We start from the raw sequence: 23,944 nt of genomic DNA, 5'->3' as shown, positions 1-23,944 counted from the left end.
AGAATCTTCTATATTTCAACTTGGACTTGCACCAGTGAAACTCCAGGGGGCTTCCACACCTTCACCCTCAGAATGGGGCTGCACTATTGATACCTCTTGTTCTGAAGCTTTTAAGTTTTTGAACTGAGCAGCAACTGGTCTACCCAACTCTCCTGAAGACATGCATTGTGGGTCTATTCAACCTCTGATCATACAGAGCAATCTAAAAGACTTCTTCCTGTTATATATATTTTTTCATTCTATTCTGTTAGTTCTATTCCTCTGGAGAACCCTGACTCACAAATCATTCAACTGAAGAAAGACTGGTGCTATACTAACCATCACTTTGCTAACAGTTTAAATGATTTCACAGATGCTTCTCGAGTTACAATGGGATAATGTCACAATAAACCAATGGAAAGCTGAAAACATCATACATTGAAAATGTATTTAGATGGGTGCTGGTGGCTCACACCTGTAACCCTAGATGCCTGAGAGGGTAAGATCAGGAGGATGGAGGTTAAAGGCCAGCCTGGGCAAAAAGTTTGAGAGGTCCCAAATAATCAGAGCAAAATGGATTGAAGGTGTGGCTCAAGCAGTAGAGCACCTGCTTTGCAAGTGTGAAGCCCTGATCAAACCCCAGTTCCACCAAAGAAAAATATTATTTAAGGGGCTGATGGTATAGTTTACCCTAAGTTCTAATTCCAGCACTACCAAACTAAATTAATTAATTAATTTTAAAAAAGAAGAAAGAAAGAGAAAATGCATTGTCTGGCATGGTATGATGGTGCATGTCTGTAATACCAGCACTTGGGCAGGAGGATAATGAAGCCAGTCTGGGTTCCATAGTGAGATCTATTTTCAGTTTCTGGGGTCCCTGTATCTTCCCCTCCAACTGGACAGTGAAGGTCATACAGCAATGGATTCTGAGCCATCTGGGACACTTTTCAGTAACTGAGAGGGGACGAGTACTGCAGCACCAGAAGGACTATCCATCAGGGTGTGGACTCTATATTTGCCTTTTTATTTCTTTTCTTTTCTTTTTGAGACAGGGTCTTGCTATGCAGCCTAGGCTGGTCTAGACCTCTCAAACTTCCTGTCTCAGCCTCCCAAGAGATAAGTGTGAGCATCATGCCTACTTTATATTTGCCTTTTCTATGATTTTTTTTTTGGTGGTACTGGGATTTGAACCCAGGGCTTCACACTTGCTGGTCAGGCACTCTAACAAATGAGCCACATTCCAGCACTGTGCTGGCTTTTTGAATAATGAATAGGTGAGGAAAATTTTTTTTTCAGTCAAGAATTCAAACAAAAGGAGAGCCTCACCTGGAAAACAGGAACCACACCTCTCAGCACTGTGGAACCTGATGCAGCAGGTACAGCAGCCACTGCAGCAGAGCAGAGGAGATAAACTATGGCAGATAAAACATTCTAAACTTGCTCAGAGTGATGCCTATTATAAATATATGGAATCATTTCCCTCAGAAGTAAGAGTGGAGGCCATGTCCTATGGCTGAAGCACCAGGAATACAGAAACCAAAAATGGAAATGGAAATTCTGAAGTTTTAAAAATATAGGAAGAAGATGCAGTGTTTGTTGCCATTTTGGGTTGTCTAGTATCAATCCTCCTGCTTTGGGGTATCTCTCCCTTTGTACATTCTTGGAAGATGATATTTGGGCTCCTAAGAGTAGTGTAATTCTGAGGAATCAGATTTGGAAAATAAATAGCAACCACAACAATGCAGGCCCAAGAAGCAGGAATCAGAACAGCTGTTTTCGATCAAGAGGTGCTTACTGCCCTGCCTCTGCAGCCCCTGTTGTGAATGAATTTGGATTATTCCTTCATCTTTTCCTCACTTATGAAATATTCAAATTCCAGGATAGGCACATTTGCTCTGACTGCTGGGAAGAAGAAGGGAAGACAGAATTTGCCCCTTTTGGTTTCTGTAGTGTGTGGTAAACTATTACCTCTCACCATGAAAGAGGTTGGATGATAATTAAAAAAAAAAAAAAAAGGCAGCCTACTAGTAAGAGTTTTATGAATAACCATTGCCCATTTCCTTTCTTTTCTTTTTCAAAGATACAAAAGTAGAGACTGGGGATATAGCTCAGTGGTACAGGGTCCTCAGTTTGATCCTCAGCACTGGGGAAAAAAAGAAATAAAAGTAATTGAGGTGCTATTGTCTGGGAGAAGTAGAAGATAATATATGCAAGGTAAATTTCGCTTCTCAGGCCATGTGAAGCTGTATCCTGCTTATTATAGTGGACCTTCTCCCAAATTGAATTATTTTTATTTGTTTGTCTGTTTGTTTATTCATTCATTCATTTATTTCTGTGGTGCTGGAGATTGAACCCAGGTGAGGTCAGTGTTCTACCACTGAGCACTACATTCAGCTTCTCCCAGTTAAATTTTTATTTCACATGTGGCATGCTCTAAATATCTGAAATGGACAAATAAGACTCACTGCAAATCTAAAATACAGAAATTTTTTCCTTTTTGTCTCTACTTTCTTGCCCCAACAAAGCAATTTCTGCTAAAAACAATAACTGCACCTGGCCTATGGATTTAAATTGCACTACATCATTGCTTGGGAAATAAGTTTTGTGAATAAAGAGATTTTTCTGGAACATTGTCTTGGGCCCCTTTAGAACTCAGAAAAAGAACAGAATTTGGTTGGAACACCCTGGGAAGAGCTGGAGGAACCAACAGGGTGTAGAGGAAGATGGATAGTTAGTGTTGTCCAAGAAAGAAAGAATGAGGCCTCCTCAGTTACTCTCCTGCAAAAGAATTGGGAATGGGGAAATTTGGGGATTTTAATGCTTCTTTGAGAGAAAAGGAGAGAAGATTCATTTGGGGAACATCGATATCTCTTAAAACTTAAGGGGGAAAGGCCATATTGTAAAATTTTAAATATTATGACTTTAAAAAACAACTTTTGAGTAAATAAGCCATGATTTTTCAATTTGTGTATAATGTGGCTGATAAATAAAAAGTGAATGTTCTGCTTTGACCCACTGCAAAAGCTTCAGAAGCCAATGTCAAAGAGGCATTCATTAAGGTCTAGAGGAACCAGATTGTTTGTCTCATTTGCCCCAGACCAGTGTCTGGGAAGCCTGTGCAAGAAGTGTAGGAAGGACTTGTCTGATATTACCTTGATCTCCTTCTATGGGTACACAGTGTTCCTGGAAAAATTGATACAAAACAGTCAGCGTAAGACAAATTCTGGAAAACTTGCCTATTAGGCTTCAAGTCTAAAAAGATACTAGAAAACATTAGAACCATAAAACAGTACACATAAAAATTAAAAATACTTCTTAAAGCCCTAAATCACCATAAATGAAGAAAAATTCAAAGTGACAATCAAAGAAAAATATTTTGGACCACTTGTTAAAGGTTAGTATTCATAATATTTATTGGAGAAAAACTAGGATGGGGGGAGAAAGAGAAAAGCATAAATAAATTCATAAAAACAACAAACAGCTAAAAACATGATAAATTTTTCAACTTCAGTAATTTAAAAATATTGATGAATGCAGCAGTGGTAAAATAAGTTTTTATGCTGGGTCCCAGTGGCTCATGCCTGTAATCCAAGCTATTCAAGAGGCAGAAATCAGAAGGCTCTCAGGTGAAAACTAGCCTGGGCAAATAGTTCTGAGAAACTGGATCGCATGAAAACCCATCACTAAAAGGGCTGGTAGATTGGCTCCAGCTGTAGGCTCTGAGTTCAAAACCCACAGTACTGCCAAAAAAAAAAAAAAGTTTTCATGTACTTCAGAGGCAATGAAAGACCAATATCACCCAATGAATTTCCAGGTTGTAGAAATTAGGCAATTGTGTCCTGTTGGTGAAAATACAAATTGGTATAGCTTTTTTGCGGGGTTATGTGACAATGACCATCAATATTTACAATGTATATTCCTTTTAAAGTATTAGTTCCTCTACCAGAAAAGTATCTTATAGCTATGCAGTCATGTGCCATCTAATGTTTTAGCCAATGATGGGCTGAATATATTAAAGTAGTTCCACAAGATTATATTGCCTAGTGATATTGTAGGGTTTTAGTTTGTGTAAGCATCATCTATGATGTTTACACAACAAAATCACCTAACAATACATTTCTCAGAATATATCCCCTGTGTAAAGCATTCATTCCTGGCTGTATTCATACAAATGAAATACAAATTGCAAAGATTGTTCACTGCAGCATTAAAGGAATAAAAACTAATTTCAATGTAAATGTCCAATCAATTGGAAAATGATTCAATAAATTGGTAAATACCCATCCAATGGAAGACTCTGGAGCCATTAAAAATAACAAGATCAAGCTCTTTTTACTGTATCTGTGTTCAGTTCAATAAATTGTCACAAGGCAATAAAACCCAGTAACAGCTCAAATGCACTTTCATACACCTTCCTAGTCATAATCCTCCTCAAAGGATTTCTAGCCTTCTAGGTTAGTTTTGCCTGTTTTGAACTTTATATTTGAACAGTACATTTTTTGTGTGTCTGGCTTGTAGTGTCATTATTGTTTGTGAGATATATTTATGTTGAGTATACCACAATTTATTTATCTGTTCTATAACTGGATTCTTTCTAGTTTGGGACTATATTACAAATAATTTTTCTATGAACACTTCTTTTTGTTTTTTCTTTTTTTGGTGATACTGGGATTTGAACTCAGGGCTTCATGCTCACAGAGCAGGCATTTTACCATTTGAGTCATACCTCCAGCCCATTTTTTTTAACCATGTTAACTAATTACTTCTTATTAGGATATATTTATTGTACAGGGGGATTCACTGTGACAATTCCAAATAGGCTTGCATTGTACATTAGTTAGCCTCCAGTCCATTTTGTTCTGGTTATTTGGAGATTTGGGGGGGGGTCTCACAAACTATTTGCCTGGGCTGGCTTTGAACTTAGATCCTCCCAAGTTCAGCTTCCCAAGTAGCTAGGATTACATGCATGAGCCAACAGCACCCAGTTTGAACATTTCTCTTATATGTTTGTAGTTCACATATGTCTACATTCATGCTGGGTATATAACTAGAAGTGAAATTATTATGTGCCTATGTATTAATTGTTTTAGTAGATGCTGTCAAACAGTTTTCCAAAATGGTGTGCCAATTTATAGTCCTACCAGCAATATGAAAATTTCAGTTGTTTATATAAAAAATCTGAAACTACATATTAATCCTAACAGAAGCTACTTCTGGGAAGTGTGATTAGGAGAGAATGGGAGGCTGTATAGTTAATATGCTTAAATACTTGGGACTTTGTTTTGTTTTCTTTTGCAGTGTTGGGGACTGAACCTAGGGCTTCATGTATGCTAGGTAAGCACTCTATATCCCCAACCTCACTTAATGGTTTTTTTTTCTTTTAACAATAGTATATCTTTTTCCCAAAAAACTAAAACACTAAAACTAAAATACTTTTCCCATAAAACTAAAATATTTTACCCAAAAAAAGAAAACACTTTTAGTTTTTTTCTGTATCCCTCTGATTTTATAATTTTAAAAAGTAATTCTTAAGTAGAATAATAGAGATGTGGTCCAAAGAAATGGCAAAGATAATTAGGCTCATAGGAATTAGGTTAATAAGAATGAGTTCAGTGACTAGACAACAAACTTAACTTTGAACTGCCCGAGAGCCTTGACAGTATATTCTGACTTATTTGGGGTAAAAAGGTACTCTCAACATTGACAAAAATGTGTCAATAAATAAAGCATGGGAGGTATGATTCATCGTGTATTTTCTGGTTAGGCAATGGCCAGATTTTTAGTACAGTTGGAGATCAGATTTCAAAAATAGGGATATGGAGACAAGTGCTAGGTGGGAATAATGAAGGAGATTAAAAAGTAGATTAGGTTAGTTTGTGAAAGGCTTTTAAAAGCTGTATTGTGAAATGCAGACTTTATGATTTAGACAGTGATGAATCACCAGAACTCTTTAAGCAGGTAAATAAAATGGTATGTCTTTGTTTTTGAAATTTACCATGTGTCACATTTTTTCCTCCTTCTTGGTTTACTACTTCATTTTAGTACAGTCCATCCTCTAATAGTTATTCGAGAAAGAATACCTAGGAAGCAATTTTTTAGATGTTCAAGGTCTGAAAATAATTTTGGTTTACCTTCTAGGTTGGAAATATTTTTGTCCCAAAGGAATATTTTCATGACGGTGTTGCTATTGAGAAATTTGATGTCATTTAAAAAATTCTTATTATTCCTCAGTGTTCTGAAATTTCACAATGTTGAGTCTCGGTGTAGGTGTATTTTTACTGTTTTCTAGGTACTTAGAAGGTTCTTTCTGTTTCAATACTCATACAGCCATGTCCTTCAGTTTGGGAAAATTTTTCCTAAATAATTTCTTGATTACTTTCTCCTCTTTATTTTTTCTTATTCTCTCTCTTTCTTGACAATCACCTTTCTCTTCCTTTATTTACTTGGCAGTGCTGGGGATCAAATCCAGGGTCTTGAGCATGTTAAGGCACTAAGCTACATTATTTTTTGGATTTTATAATACTTAAAAAAGCTATTTCTCGAGACACCAGTGCCCAGACCGCTTGGGAAGATGCAGACCACAAGGTGAGCTAAGTGACACATGGTACTCCCACAGACAATCCTGGGCCAGATCAGCATAGCCCCCTAGATACCAACCCCCACCCAGGGAAAAAAGAGAAACTGAATAATAAACAACAACAAAAAAGACACTAGCAAAGAGGGCGGGGTGCCCTGAGCACCGAAGGGGAGGGGAGGGGCAATCCTCCACAGAACTGTAAATAAACAAGCAGGCCAGAGAAGGCAGGAGTGGTGGCAACTGTCCAGCAACCAGGAGCAGGAAAACTTGTAAAAGTGGCAGTGGGAGGAAAACTCCACAGGAGAGGGGGGAAGGCCCACTTCCCACGTGAACTGTAAATAAACACACCGGCCTGAGAAAGCGGGTGTAGTGCCATCTCCCCCAATGTGCCTGGAAAAGGGAAAGCTTGTAACAGTGGTGGTCGTACCCAGGAGAACTCTAAATAAACAAAGCCTGAGGGCCTAGGTGAGTGTTAAGCTCACTCCTGAGATCTGCATAAATAAAGCCTCCAGCAACAGCAGGTGGACTGCAGCAGGCAGGTGAACCACAGCCTCAGATAGCCATTCACGGAACTGCCTCCAGACTCTCTTTTTTTTCTCTCTTCCTTTGATCAGACAACAACTGAACTACACCTGCATGCTGAAAAACTTACTGAAACTGTATTGCATTTGAACATGGGACACTTTGTGGTATTTTGGTTTTTTGGGGTTTTTTTTTTGTTTTTTTCCCCTTTGATGAGACAACAACAGAACTGCTTCTGAGACATCTCCAGGATTGGAGGTTGAGGAACTAATACAAAAATTATTAAGACTGAAACTTTATTGATTTGAACTTGGAGATTTATTTTATTTTATTTTTCATCCTCTCTCTGTCTCTCTAATGCCTGTTAAGCTTACTGTTGATTGGTATACTATCTCTCCCTGTTTATATCTTTGACACTTTTTTGTTTGTTTTGTTTTGTTTTTACTTGATTGTTTTTCCCTTTTTCTTTACCTTCATTGCTTTCCCTCTCCTCTCACCCTTCCATTCTAAATATCACCACTGTTACTATTACAAGCTAGAAAAATACTTAATTGCACACAGTACAAGGACAATAACAACACCAAGGGCAATGATGGGAAGACGGAAAAAACAGGGAAACCAGTTTCCCCACAGCAAAAAATCAGCACAGGAACCAGAGGGCAATGAAAACAGATACTTAGATCCAGACTCCAACAAAATGAAGATAAACTATACCAAAGAACCCAATGAAGCCCACAAGAATAATCTAAAAGAAGAAATACTACAGGTAATCAATGAGAATTTTACAAAGATGATACTGGATACGGTCAACCAAAATGTACAGGAGACACTCAAGAAATTCCAAGACAATAAAAATAGAGAATTTGAGAAAGCACAAGAAGAAATAAAAGTAACCATAGAAGCACTGTATAACCACCAAAGTAAAACAAAGAACATGATTAATAAAGAGATAAATGAACTCAGGGTGAAAATAAACAACATTAAAGAGGAAGGGACTCAGGATATGGAAAACCTCAGAAAAAAGAACGAAACAGAATTGCAAAACAAACTGGAAGGCCAATCCAGCAGAACAGAACAAACAGAACACAGAATCTCAGAACTCGAACATGAAATGGTAATTAAAGGAAAAACCGAAGAACTATTAGTTAAACAATTCAAGACCTGTGAAAAGAAAATGCAAGAACTCACTGACTCCATCAAATGACCAAACCTGAGAATCACTGGCATTGAAGAAGAAGAGGTGCAAGCAAAAGGAAATGTGTAATATATTCAACAAAATAATAACAGAAAATTTCCCAAACCTAGAGAAAACTATGCACACACAGGTAGAGAAAGCCTCCAGAACACCAAACAGACCAGACCAAAATAGAACTACCCCATGGCATATTATCATTAAAACAACAAGTACAGAGACTAGAGAAAGAATACTGAAGGCTGTAAGAGAGAAAAAAAACAAATAACATACAAAGGTAAACTCATCAAAATCACAGCAGACTTCTCAACAGAAACATTAAAAGCACGAAGAGCTTGGGGTAAGATCTTTCGGGCACTGAATGAAAATAACTTCAACCCTAGGATACTCTACCCAGCAAAACTATCATTCAAAATGGATGGATCAATAAAAGTATTCCACGATAAGCAGGAACTAAAACAATATGTGACCACAAAGCCACCACTACAAAAGATTCTTCAAGGGATTCTGTACACAGAAAGTGAAACCCAACATAACCATAAAAGGGCAGGCAGCAGCAAACTACAGGAAAAGAAAAAGCAAGAAAGTAGAGAGTAACCTCAATTTAGGTACACACAATCAAACCTTCAAACAACTAAGACAACTGAATGACAGGAGTCACCACATACTTATCAGTACTAACACTTAATTTTAATGAACTTAATTCCCCCATCAAAGGCACCGTTTTACAAACTGGATTAAAAAGGAAGATCCAACAATTTGTTGCTTACAGGAGACCCATCTCACCGACAGAAATAAGGATAGGCTTTGGATGAAAGGCTTGGAGATGTACCAAGCCAATGGCCCCCGAAACCAGGCAGGAGTAGCAATACATCTCTGACAAAGTAGACTTCAAACCTACATTGATCAAACAAGATAAAGAAGGACATTCCATACTAATAAAAGGGGAAATAAACCAAAAGGAAATAATAATTATCAACCAATATGCACCCAATCTCAATGCACCCAATCTCATCAAACATACCCTGAAGGACTTAAAAGCATATATTAACTGCAACACAGCGGTCGTGGGCGACTTTAACACCCCATTATCATCAATATATAGGTCATCCAAACAAAAATATCAATAAAGAAATCCTAGATCTAAAATAATACCATAGATCAAATGGACCTAGTTGATGTCTACAGAACATTTCATCCAACTTCTACACAATATACATTCTTTTCAGCAGCCCACAGAACCTTCTCCAAAATAGATCATATCCTAGGGCACAAAGCAAGCCTCAGCAAATATAAAAAAATAGAAATTATACCATGCATTCTATCTGATCACAATGCAATAAAACTAGAACTCAACAACAAAAATAAAGACAAAAAACATGCAAACAGCTGGAAACTGAATACCTCATTGCCTAATGAACATTGGGTCATTGATGAAATGAAAGAGGAAATTAAAAAGTTTCTGGAAGTCAATGAAAATGAAAACACAACCTACCGGAACCTATGGGACACAGCAAAGGCAGTCCTGAGAGGAAAGTTTATAGCCATGAGTGCATATATTAAAAAGACTGAAAGATCCCAAATCAATGACCTAATGATACATCTCAAACTCCTAGAAAGACAAGAACAAGCAAATCCCAAAACAAATAGAAGGAGAGAAATAATAAAAATAAGAGCTGAAATCAATGAAATAGAAACCAAAAACCATACAAAGAACTAATGAAACAAAAAGTTGGTTCTTTGAAAAAATAAACAAGATCGACAGACCCCTGGCAAACCTGACTAAAATGAGGAGAGAGAAAACCCAATTAGTAGAATCAGGAATGCAAAAGGGGAGTTAACAACAAACACCATGGAAGTCCAGGAAATCATCAGAGACTACTTCAAGAACCTATATTTAAATATTTGAAAATCTTAAAGAAATGGACAGATTTCTATATACACATGATCATCCAAAACTGAACCAAGAGGATATTAATCACCTGAATAGATCTATAACACAAAATGAAATTGAAGCAGCAATCAAGAGTCTCCCCAAAAAGAAAAGTCTAGGACCTGATGGATTCTCTGCTGAATTCTATCAGACCTTTAAAGAAGAACTGATACCAACCCTCCTTAAACTGTTCCACGAAATAGAAAGGGAAGGAACCCTGCCTAACACATTTGATGAAGCCAGTATTACACTTATCCCAAAACCAGGTAAAGACACCTCTAAAAAGGAGAACTACAGGCCAATTTCCTTAATGAACATTGATGCAAAAATCCTCAATAAAATAATGGCAAACCGAATTCAACAAACATATCAAAAACCAGTAATGCAGGGGTGGTTCAACATACGAAAATCAATAAATGTAATAAACCACATTAACAGAAGCAAAGACAAAAACCACTTGATCATCTCAACAGATACAGAAAAAGCCTTTGATAAGATCCAACACCATTTCATGATAAAAGCTTTAAGAAAATTAGGAATAGAAGGAAAGTACCTCAACATTATAAAAGCTATATATGACAAACCTACAGCCATACTTAATGGAGAAAAACTGAAACCATTCCCTCTAAAATCGGGAACTAGACAAGGATGCCCACTATCTCCACTCCTATTCAACATAGTACTGGATTTCCTAGCCAGAGCAATTAGGCAAGAAGAAGGAATAAAAGGAATACAAATATGTAAAGAAACTGTTAAAATATCCCTATTTGCAGATGATATGATCATATACTTTAAAGACCCAAAATATTCTACTCAAAAGCTACTAGACACAATCAACAGGTAGCAGGATATAAAATCAACATAGAAAAAATCACTAGCATTTCTATACACTAATAATGAACAAACTGAGAAAGAATATATGAAAACAATTCCATTTACAATAGTCTCAAAAAAATCAAATATCTAGGTGTAAACTTAACAAAGGATGTGAACGACCTCTATCTACAAGGAAAACTATAAACTTCTGAAGAAAGAGATTGAGGAAGACTATAGAAAGTGGAGAGATCTATCATGCTCATGGATTGGTAGAATCAACATAGTTAAAATATCTATACTCCCAAAAGTAACCTACATGTTTTATGCAATTCCCATCAAAATCCCAATGACATTCATCAAAGAGATTGAAAAATCTACCATTAAATTTATATGGAAACACAAGAGGCCATGAATAGCCAAGGCAATACTAAGTCAAAAGAACAATGCTGGAGGTATCACAATACCTGACTTCAAACTATATTACAAAGCAATAGCAATAAAAACAGCATGGTACTGGCACAAAAACAGACATGAAGACCAGTGGAACTGAATAGAGGACCCGGATATGAAGCCACACAACTATAACCAACTTATCTTTGACAAAGGAGCTAAAAATATATGATGGAGAAAAGACAGCCTCTTCAACAAAAACTGCTGGGAAAACTGGTTAGCAGACTGCAAAAAACTGAAACTAGATCCATGTATATCATCCTATACTAATAGTAACTCAAAATGGATCAAGAATCTTAATATCAGACCACAAAATCTAAAGTTGATACAGGAAAGAGTAAGAAATACTCTGGAATTAGTAGGTATAGGTAAGAACTTTCTCAATGGAACCCCAGCAGCTCAGCAACTAAGAGACAGCATAGATAAATGGGACTTCATAAAACTAAAAAGCTTCTGCTCAACAAAAGAAATGGTCACTAAACTGAAGAGAACACCCCACAGAGTGGGAGAAAATATTTGCCAGCTACACATCAGACAAAGGACTGATAACCAGAATATATAGGGAACTTTAAAAAACTAAATTCTCCCAAAACTAATGAGCCAATAAAGAAATGGGCAAGTGAACTAAACAGAACTTTCTCAAAAGAAGAAATTCAAATGGCCAAAAAACACATGAAAAAAATGCTCACCATCTCTAGCAATAAAGGAAATGCAAATTAAAACCACACTAAGATTCCACCTCACCCCTGTTAGAATAGCCATCATTAGCAACACCACTACCAACAGGTGTTGTTGAGGATGCGGGGAAAAAGGAACCCTCTTACACTGCTGGTGGGAATGTAAACTAGTACAACCACTCTGGAAAAAAATTTGGAGGCTACTTAAAAAGCTGGACATCGATCTACCATTTGATCCAGCAATACCACTCTTGGGGATATACCCAAAAGACTGTGACACAGATTACTCCAGAGGCACCTGCCCACCCATGTTTATTGCAGCACTATTCACAATAGCCAAGTTATGGAAACAGCCAAGATGCCCCACCACTGACGAATGGATTAAGAAAATGTGGTATCTATACATAATGGAATTTTATGCAGCCACGAAGAAGAACGAAATGTTATCATTCGCTGGTAAATGGATGGAATGGAGAACATAATTCTGAGTGAGGTTAGCCTGGTCCAAAAGACCAAAAATCGTATGTTCTCCCTTATATGCGGACATTAGATAGAGGACAAACACAACGAGGGGATTGAACTTTGATCACAAGATAAAAGCGAGAGCCCACAAGAGAGATATGAGGATAGGCAAGACACCAAAAAATTAGCTAGCATTTGTTGCCCTTAACGCAGAGAAACTAAAGCAGATACCTTAAAAGCAACTGAGGCCAATAGGAGAAGGGGACCAGGAACTAGAGAAAAGGTTAGTTTGAGAAGAATTAACCTAGAAGGTAACGCACATGCACAGGAAATTAATGTGAGTCGACTCCCTGTATAGCTATCCTTATCTCAACTAGAAAAACCCTTGGTCCTTCCTATTATTGCTTATACTCTGTGTTCAACAAAATTAGAGATAAGGGCAAAATAGTTTCTGCTGGGTATTGAGGGGGTGGAGGGAGAAGGAGGGAGCGGGGTGGGTGGGAAGGGAGGGGGTTGGGGAGGGCTTGGGGGGAGGGGGGAGAAATGACCCAAGCATTGTATGCACATATGAATAAGAAAAAAAAATTTTAAAAATGGGACTTCATAAAACTAAAAATCTCTGTTCAACAAAAGAAATGGTCTCTAAACTGAAGAGAACACCCACAGAGTGGGAGAAAATATTTGCCAGCTACACATCAGACAAAGGACTGATAACCAGAATATATAGGGAACTTAAAAAACTAAATTCCCCCAAAATTAATGAACCAATAAAGAAATGGGCAAGTGAACTAAACAGAACTTTCTCAAAAGAAGAAATTCAAATGGCCAAAAAAACACATGAAAATATGCTCACCATCTCTAGCAATAAAGGAAATGCAAATTAAAACCACGCTAAGATTCCACCTCACCCCTGTTAGAATAGCCTTCATTAGCACCACCACCAACAGGTGTTGGTGAGGATGTGGAGAAAAAGGAACATTCTTACACTGCTGGTGGGAATGTAAACTAGTACAACCACTCTGGAAAAAAATTTGGAGGCTACTTAAAAAGCTGGACATCGATCTACCATTTGATCCAGCAATACCACTCTTGGGGATATACCCAAAAGACTGTGACACAGATTACTCCAGAGGCAACTGCACACCCATGTTTATTGCAGCACTATTCACAATAGCCAAGTTATGGAAACAGCCAAGATGCCCCACCACTGACGAATGGATTAAGAAAATGTGGTATTTATACACAATGGAATTTTATGCAGCCATGAAGAAGAACGAAATGTTATCATTCGCTGGTAAATGGATGGAATTGGAGAACATCTTTCTGAGTGAGGTTAGCCTGGCCCAAAAGACCAAAAATCGTATGTTCTCCTTCATATGCGGACATTAGATCAAGGGCAAACACAACAAGGGGACTGGACTTTGATCACATGATAAAGGGAGAGCACACAAGGGAGGTATGAGGATAGGTAAGACACCCAAAAAACTAGGTAGCATTTGTTGCCCTCAATGCAGAGAAACTAAAGTAGATACTTTAAAGCAACTGAGGCCAATAGGAGAAGGGGGCCAGGAACTAGAGAAAAGGTTAGTTCAAGAAGAATTAACTTAGAAGTTAACACACATGCACAGGAAATCAATGAGAGTCAACTCCCTGTATAGCTATCCTTATCTCAACTAGTAAAAACCCTTGGTCCTTCCTATTATTGCTTATACTGTCTCTTCAACAAAATTAGAGATAAGGGCCAATAGTTTCTGCCCCGTAGCGAGGGGGAAGGAGGGGGGGAAGGAAGGGAGTTGGGGTGTGGTGTGGGGAAGGGAAGGGGGGAGAAATGACCCGAAGATTTGATGCACATATGAATAAAATAAAAATTTTTTTAAAAAGTGATTTCTCCTGGCCTAGTCCTCTTTTTCTCTCTTCTATTGTGTTCTCTTCATCTTTCTGAGAGATTTCTTCAACTCTGAAGTCTAAAAACACTATTGAGATTTTTCATTTCTATGATCCTATTTTTAATTCCCAAGCGCTCTTCTGCTTTCTAAAGTTTAGAGTTTATGCTCCTCCTTTTAAAATTGTACCTTATTCTTATTTGGATGGATGAAGTATCTCTGAAGATATGAGTAACCTTTTTGTTGTTGTTTTTTTGTTTTTTGCTTGTTTTCTTCTTTCTCATCATAGATTTCCTTCAAGTTGCTTTTTTCTGTTTGCATTAGTCACTATGTTTTACTTCAGATGCTTTTGTCTCATGTGAGGTGATGCTTGCCTGAGTGCACATTTTGAATCCTGGGTTGCCTCTAGGGTTCATATGCAAGTACAGCTTGTTGACTGAGGCCTTCACTAGATGGTAACCTGGCTCAGCTATTTTCTTGAGCAAGACTTGTGTCACTTTCTTTAACTTTTTTGGGTTGTTTGGACTACCTAGACAAGCCTCTTCTCTGAGCTGGAGGATACAGATCTGGTTGCCAGGATCTTAGGAGCTAAGGCAGGAAGAAGGCTGAGGAGTATCTCAACATGTGTTAGAAAAATTTCCACTTAGTGTACCCATTTTTGCTGTAGAACTGCTACTCCTGGTATTTCTCAGATTAGAGAAACCAGAAACATATGTGTTTCATCCTGTCTGAAGAATAAATTCCCATTTTTCTGCCAGGGTGGAGAAAGCAGAGTTGCCTGGTAAGATGTGGACAGGCGGGCACCAGATATCCTAGTATTTACTCATCAGATTTGCAACCCTTTCTTCTGTTTTTGGTTTCTCCTTTCCCTCAATTCCAGAGGAACCTGAGGCCACTAATTACTAAATCTTTTATGATGAGCTCAGTGATATATATCAGATTGAATCCTAGGACTATTAAGACCATACCCATCTATCTATGTTCCTATTGCCCAGATTTTGGTTGTTGTTGCTATTCTTTACTGTTGTTATAATGGAGTTTTGCTAAAGGAAGTTTCTGGCAGAAAAACACAGCTATTGAAAGCCATTTTTAACTAGAGGTTTGGAATAGTTTAAATACTTTTTGGTAAAAAATTAATACAAAACAGATGTTGCATTGGCCAAGATAGTGAACAAATCACATTCATTCCACTTCCTATCTCTCCAAATTCCTGATAAAATGACTCAAGATAGGTAAAAAGAAAAATTTCGTCTTGCCACAGGAAACTAAAGAGGAACTCCTTTTATGCATCAGTCTTTCATTTCCATGAAGCTGAGTCAGGTAAGAGGTTTGGAGGACAGAATCATCTGTATAAACAATTACTTTTTTTTTTTTTCAGTACTAATCTCTGCTAAGACAGGCACTCTTACCACTTGAGCTATGCTCTCAGTCCTTTCTCCTTTGGTTATTTATTTTGGCTCTACAGGGGTCTGAACTCAGGGTCTTAGTGATTGCTAGGCAGGTGTCTACCAGTCCACCAGTCCTTTTTTGTGTTGGGTATTTTCAAGATAGGGTCTCATGAACTATTTGCCTGGGGTGGCTTTGAACATCAATTCTCCTGATCTCTGCCTCCCCAGTAGGTAGGATTATAGGTGTGAGCCACCAGCAGCCAGCGCCTTTGGTTATATTTGAGATAGGGTCTCCCTTTATGCCTGGGCTGGTCTGGACCTCAATCCTACTATTTATACCTCCTGTATAGCTGGGATGACAGGCACATGCTACCATGCCTAGATTTTTATTGGCTGAGGTGGGTCTCACAAACTTTTGTCTGGCCTGGCCTGGAAGCTTGATTCTCCATCTCCTGAGAAGCTAGGATTACAGGTGTCAGCCACTGTGCCCAGCCAACAATTTCTCAAAGTTTGAGATTATATAATTTGGCGATGAAAAAGGGAACTTGTGCACTGAGGATTTTCCACAAATAACCTCTATTTGGGAAAAAAAAACCAAAAAAATTCATATTGTCTGCATTTTAGATACTTAAATAAGAAAAGCCAGTAACCCGAATAGCATCAGTAAACCTGATATTTCGATATCAGGGGGTATCTACATATGCCCCATTCATTCACTTCAACAAATACTGAGTACCTGCTATGTGCTTGTTATTGTTGTAGCTCACTGGAGATGGAGCAGTGAATAAAATAGACAAAAATCTCTGCTGTCATGGAACTTACATTCCAGCAGGAGAGGCACTAACAATAAACACCAAAACTAGTTTATGTGATATGTTAGAAGGTGCTATAGGAAAAAATAAAGCAGAGAAAAAGAATCAGTAAATGGATCAGAGGACTAGTTACAATGTTATTTAGGGTGATCAGGAAAGGTCTTATTGCAAAGGTATCATTTGAGAATGACTTGAAGCAGGGGAAAGAGTTAATAGTATCTATGGGTAGAGTGCTACAGGCAGAGGGAACAGAAGAGCAAGGAGACTACTGTGTCTAGAACAGAATAGAGGAGAACAGTAGAAAAGCAGGTCGAAGAGGTGAGGGAGGATGGGGGAATTTCAAATTATGTGGACTCCTGTTGGCCATTGTAAGGACTTTTGATTTTACATTGAGTGAAATGGGGATGCCACTGTAGCATTTTGAGCAGTGGAAGGCCAAGTGTGAAAGCAGTGTGACCCATTTTAGGAGGCTATCTCATTTGTCCAAATGAGAGAGGATAGTGGCCTGGACCAGGATGGTAGCAACAGACACAGTAAGAAGCAATCAGATTCTACATATATTGTGAAGGTGGAACCAACAAGATTTCCTGGTGGGTAGAATGTAGAAGAGGAACTGAAGATGATTCCAAGAGAATACTGGTGACTTTTCCTTATTCCAAAGAACTCAGAAAAACAACAACAAAACTTTACTGGGCTGGGTGTGTGGCTAACTGGTAGAATGCTTGTCTGTGGCTAATTGGTAAAATATGCAAGGCCCTGAGTTCAAAAAAAGAAGACAATAAAACACTGTTTACAGTTTTAAGGGAGAAGGGTCCTAATTCTACAGTGTTGTACTTGGTTCTGCAAGGCAATTTATCAAGGCAGCCAATAAGATCGGCTGTCTGAGTTCTAACTAATTTTAGGCAATCACAACAAAGAAGGAGAGAGAAAAAAATTTAAAAAGCAGGGGGGTGGGGAAGGGGATGGGGCATAGGATGATGACATTAGGCACAGTAGTCAAATATTATCTGTGAAGTCCCTTAAGCCTCTACCTCATGTTTGCTCTGGCAGGGTCTGTTTGCCATTCTGTTCCCCTATTCCATACCCACTCCTCACACTCAGGGTAAAGTCTGCTGGCAGAATGCTACAGCCTTGGGATAGGGGGCCTTACTCAGGGGAAATTGCTCAGCTCAGTGACTGACACAAGTTTTTGTTTGTTTTGTTTTTTTTGAGATAGGGTCTTGCTATGCAGCACAAGCTGGCCTCAAAGTCCAGATTCTACTGTCTCAGTCTCCTGAGTGCTGGGATTATAGGTGTATACCATCCCCCTCCCCAGGTCTGACACAAATTTTAAGGGGTATAAGCCATCTTTCAACAGAGTTTGTTTTTTTCCCTTCAAGAAGTTAGTTCTATGGCAGAATAAAAAATGAATTGCAATAAAAAACTCAAAAAGGAGCCAGGCATGGTGGCACACACTTAAGCAGTTACATATAAAATAATGCTAGTCAAAAGTCATCAACTGGTACACTTAGGATGGATGACTTTTATATGTATGCCTTAAATTTTTTATTAAAAAAACACTATAGTTTTGGTTATATAAATCCATTTTGTAGATTCAGCTATGGTAGACATTTATTGTTTTTATCTGCCAGACATCCCTAACCCCATCTTTTGTAACATCATCTGATTTTTTTTTCTTAGGCTATTATTTCTTTTCTATTTGATGTAGTTTTGGTGAACAAAAATATTGTCTTGTCCTCTCACAGTCTAAAGTGTGCATGTGACTCAAAATAGCTAATCAGACTCTCTGCACCTAGAATTTGAATCTTTAATCATGTGATCCAAGGACAAAAAAAAAATAGTTGGAGCAGTTTCATTCTGCCAGTGATCAGCCTCTGCAAGATGGGTAATGTCCTATTTGGCCCATGGCCATTGTACCTAACCATCATTGCTGTGCTTTCCTTCTTTTGGATCACAGAACATCCTCTTCTTCCCTCTGTGATAGGTATCAAACCAAATCTTCCACACACTAGGCAAGTGCCCTACATTGAGCTACATTCTCAGACCTATCACTGAGTTTTTTTTAATAAATAGTATTCTCTCTCCTCTCATCGGCACTCTTTGGTACACTAGAATTGTCAGCCCCTGTGACAGACTGCCAGTGACCAGTTCTAGGGGGCTGTCTAAAGTTCTTGGACACACAGAAATCATTCCATTGCCAGGCGCTGGTGGCTCATACGTGTAATCCTGTTACTTGGGAAGCTGGGATCAGGAGGATCATTGTTCAAGACTAGCCCTGGCAAACAATTTGCAAGACCCAATCTCTAAAAACAGAGCAACCAGAGCAAAAAAGTGGGCTAGAGTTGTGGCTCAAGAGGTACAGCACCTGCTTTGCAAGCATCAAGCCCAGCATTCAAATCCCAGTTCCACCAAAAAGAAAAAAAAAATCATTCTGCTGTTCTGAGCAACTTTTGGGTTTTCAAAGGACTGTACAGGTGCTGGGTACCACTAGGTATTCAAAAAAGTCATTCTACTATTCCCATACATGTACGATTTTCTTAGATGTCTAGGATCCATCTGCCTGGGCTTATCAAGCAGCTGTTACCATTTTAGAGTCTTTATTTTTTTGTTGGGGGAGGGCCTACACCACAAGCCCTTTTTTGTGAAGGGTTTTTTCAAGATAGGGTCTCGGGAACTATTTGCTCAGGCTGGCCTTGAACCTTGATCCTCCTGATCTCTGTCTCTGAAGGACTACAGGCATGAGCCACTGGTGCCTGGCCCATTGTAGGTTCTTATTGTCCTTCTGGACTCTTCCTGTAAAAGTAAATCTGATGTACTCAGATTCATCTCTTTTTTTCTCCATTCTTACTCTAGGATCCATATGAAGATAGAGGTAGGAGTAATGGTAAGGGGACAGGGTGCATGCAGGGTACTTCCTCCATAATCTGGTTTCTGTACTTTCTATTCTGGGCTTTCCCCTCCCTTCCTTTCTCCTTTCCAGGGAAACTGACTGGTCTAAGAACCTAGTAAGCTCTACTCAAGACAGTCCTGAATCTACTGTGGTGTCTGCATATGCAATCTTTCTTTTTCCCTTCAGAGCACAGATGTTTGAAATGCAAAAACATAAGTGTCACAGCTCTTTTGGAATTTGTCCAGCAGGTTTTCTGGCTTATGCTGGAACACCTCCCCCCAATTAAAAAAAAAAAAGAAATGCAAAAGCAAAGAAATGGCTCCTTGTTTCTCTTTTCTGTGCTCTCTCACACTAAACAAATGGGCATAGAACCACACTAGCTGCTGCCTCCATGGCTGGGGGAAGGGCTGCTGAGTAACATCAACTCATCTTTTAAAAACTGTTATCTTATTACATAAACAAACTGTATAAATACCCTTCTTCATGAATTTACTTGCGCATGTGAGGCAACACGTATAAATTATGTTGGAATTTGCACACTTTTAAGGCCCTAAAATATTTGCCTAAACATTTTCCAAATAACTTTAGTGTCAATTCTGCATTTGGTATACTTTTCTCATTGAGCTAGCTCATCACCTACCGTGAATTTTTGTGAAATATAAAAAATATTTTCCCATCACTTTACAACCATTAGGATGGCTATTATATTTTTTTAAATGGAAAATGACAAGCACTGGCCAGGATGCAGGAAAACTGGAACTCTTCTGAATTGCTTGTGGGAATGTAAAATGATGCAGATGCTGTGGAAAATAATTTGGCAGTTCCTCAAAAAGTTAAATATAGTATCGCCATATGGCGATTCTACTCCTAGTATAGTCCCAAAAGAACTGAAAATAGGGATGCAAATACATAACTGTACATTTATGTTCACAGCAGTGTTTTTTGAATTTGCCAAAAGGTAGAAATAGCCCAAATGCTCATCAGCAGATGAATGGATAAACAAAATTTGGTATGTATACACAATGGAATATTATTAGGCCTTAAAAAGGAATGTAAGTATGATATATATTAAACATGGATGAACCTTGGAAACATGTCAACAAAAATAAGCCAGATCCAAAATGACAAGTACTATTTCACTATATTAGGTACCTAGACTAGGTAAAGTTAGAGATAGAAAATAGACAAGTAGTTGCCAAGGCCTGTAGAGGACAGGAGAATGAGGAGTCGTCATTTCAGTAGACTCAAAAGTTTTGATTGGTATATGATTATAGCTACTTGGGAGGCAAAAATCATGAGGCTCATGGTTGAAGGTTAGCCAGGGCATAACCTTTGGGAGAACCCTGTCTCCACCAATAAAATGATGGGTGTGGTGGCATGTGCCTATCATCCCAGCTACAAGGAACCATCAATAGGAGAATTACAGTCCAGTTGGCCCAGACATAAAGTGAGAACCTATCTCAAAAATAACTAAAGCAAAAAGGGCTGGAGGCATGGCTTAAGTGGTAGAGCACATGCCTAGCAAGCGTGAGGCCCAGAATCCATTCTCATTCTCATCATTGTGTTTAACCACACTTGTGTGAGGCAATCATGGTGACATGATTAAAGGGAACAAATTTGACTCTCTTTTAAATATTTTGAATTATTGTTGGGTTATTAAAAAATTATTTGAAAGAGAAAAAAAGATGCTTATGGGCCAGTTGAAAAGGTGAGGCAACTGGGTATGTTATAAATATTTAAATCATAACATAAGACACTATTATAAGGATGCTAGAGGGCAGTTTATACAACCTTAACTTTTTCTTGAACTATATCTTCCCTTCTTTTGATATACTCTTATCTTCCCTATCATCAATTATCAAGTATTTTTTCCAGTCTTGAAATTTTTTCTCATTTGTTTGAGTATCTTATGGATAGACATATCCTTATATATAAGATACTTAGATATATCCTTAATAAATTCAAAACTACACCCAAACTCCTCAGTACGCTAAGATCAGTAAATTGCCTCACCATATATCTTTTCTTTTAAGTTAAAAACCTATATCATGTAAAGTCATGCGTTGTGGCTCACACCTGTAATCCTAGATACTCAGGAGGCAGAGCGCAGGAAGATTGTCATTTGAGGCCAGCCTGGTTGAGACTCTATCTCAGTCAATCAGTCAGGTATTATGGTGAGTATCTGTCATCCCATCTACTCAGGAGGTATAGGTAGGAGGAGAGTGGTCTATGGTGGCTTGGACCAAAAATCATCAGACCTAGCTGATAAAGTAACTAAAAGCAAAAAGGGGCATGGCTCAAGTGGTATAGCACCTGCTTAGCCAGGACAAGACCCTGAGTTCAAACTCCACTACCACCAAAAAAAAAAAGTGTCATTTGAGTATTTTAACTAAAATAAAAGTTAGTCAGGAGTTGGAGAAATATGGGATCACTTAGATAATGGTACCCTTATCAGCTGGTTCAAGAGTTATTATTTTATGGCTATATCATATTGCTTATAGTTAATCTCATTCATATTTTCTATCACATTAAAAGAGTCAGAGCTTTTCACTACAACAAATAAAGAAACATGACTGTGATTTACAAGTTTCCATGCATTTTTTAATATAGTGGTAAGTAGAAAGTTTCCCAGAAAAATTTCCCAGGTGTGACATCAAGTGAAAATGAAAAAAACCCACTTAAATTATTCAAATAAATCTGTTCCAGTGGAGCTTTTTTTCCCTTACAAACTTTGCAATTAATAATACTTTGGTAATTAACCCATATTAGAATTGCATTATTACATCCAAAACCAAGTCATTATCTTCTCCTTAGTACTCCCATAATATCCTGCACAAACCCTATCACAGTATTTCTCATACTGAATTGTTATTATTGCTTACATGTCTACTTACCAAGCATGATCTTTAAGTCTTTATTGTATACATTAGACCAGCATCAGCAGCACAAATTCTAAACTACTCAGTCTTTTTACACTGATTATTTCACATTGTCAGCTAAGTAGGTAGAATGTGTGTGCAGGGAGAATTCCAGGACTTACTCAAATAAGGACTGGCAAATGCTAGGCTATATTCTTTATTACTTCATAGGGTCCACAACAGGGATGGAATATATGTTAATGAAGACATGAGAAGTCAAAAACAGGAGGGAGACCCTACCAGGTAAGTCTGGATCAATAGACTGTCGTATTTAGTAAGCAGGGTGAATTTAAAGCAGCAAAATAAGGTGGACAGGAATATGAACATGTCCAGGAATCTCTTTTGAGTTTTCTGATGTGGGTGTGAGAACTAAGCTGAATTCCTATCTGATTTGTTTTCCCAAGAGAAGAACTTGATAACAAAGACTTGCTCTGATCTTTGGTGGGTGCAAGTTTCATGGGTCACTACAAAATGACCCAGTCATCAGCCAGGTACTGGTAGCTCACACCTGTAATCCTAGCTATTTGGGAGGCTGAATCTGGAGGATGAGGTTTGAGGCCAGCCCTAGCAAATTGTTTGTGAGACCCAATCTCCAGAATAACCAGAGCAAAATGGACTGCAGTTTTGGCTCAAGTGGTAGAGCACCTGATTTATAAGCATGAAGCAAAAAAAAAAAAAAAAAAAACACAAAATGACCCAGTCATTTTGTTATAGTGTAACAGAGTCTGGCATGATGGTGCTTGCCTGTAATCCTAGTACTTGGAAAGCTATGGCAGGAAGATCACAATTTCAAGAACAGTGAGGACTACAGTGGAAGTAAGACCCAGCTCCAAAAAAAAAAAAAAAAAAAAAGAAATGGAGACATTGTCAGAAAGTTATCCAGCACAGGCTATGAACTGCATCATTTTCATGAAGAAATTCACATGCTTAGTAACATTTAGCTATGAGAGGGAACAGGTTCATTATGGAATCTAAGGTTATGGGCTCCTAGGAACTCTAGGGGATTGAAATGGGGCTCTCCAGTTATATACTGTGACATAATAAAACACCTCAATCTACAAAACATCAAAAAGACCATTCACCACGACCAAATAGGCTTCATCCCAGGAATGCAGGGGTGGTTCAACATACGAAAATCAATAAATGTAATAAACCACATTAACAGAAGCAAAGACAAAAACCACTTGATCATCTCAATAGATGCAGAAAAAGCCTTTGATAAGATCCAACATCATTTCATGATAAACGCTCTAAGAAAACTAGGAATAGAAGGAAAGTTCCTCAACATTATAAAAGCTATATATGACAAACCTACAGTCAGCATTATACTTAACGGTGAAAAACTGAAACCGTTCCCTCTAAAATCAGGAACTAGACAAGGATGCCCACTATCTCCACTCCTATTCAACATAGTACTGGAATTCCTAGCCAGAGCAATTAGGAAG

General features: G+C 38.1%; 1 non-coding gene across 1 annotated transcript; it reads left to right on the top strand.

Moving 5' to 3' along the window:
* The first annotated feature begins 19,795 nt into the window (after window positions 1-19,795).
* LOC141414385 (U7 small nuclear RNA) lies at window positions 19,796-19,857 on the top strand. Its single transcript, XR_012439425.1, has one exon. It is a non-coding gene; the product is annotated as a U7 small nuclear RNA (small nuclear RNA).
* The last annotated feature ends 4,087 nt before the right edge of the window (window positions 19,858-23,944 follow it).

This window comes from Castor canadensis, chromosome 11 (assembly GCF_047511655.1).
Source record: "Castor canadensis chromosome 11, mCasCan1.hap1v2, whole genome shotgun sequence".
In the NCBI taxonomy this organism is placed as follows: Eukaryota; Metazoa; Chordata; class Mammalia; order Rodentia; family Castoridae; genus Castor; species Castor canadensis.
The sequence above is the reverse complement of the archived record's forward strand: the minus strand, read 5'-3'. Positions and strand labels throughout refer to the sequence as shown.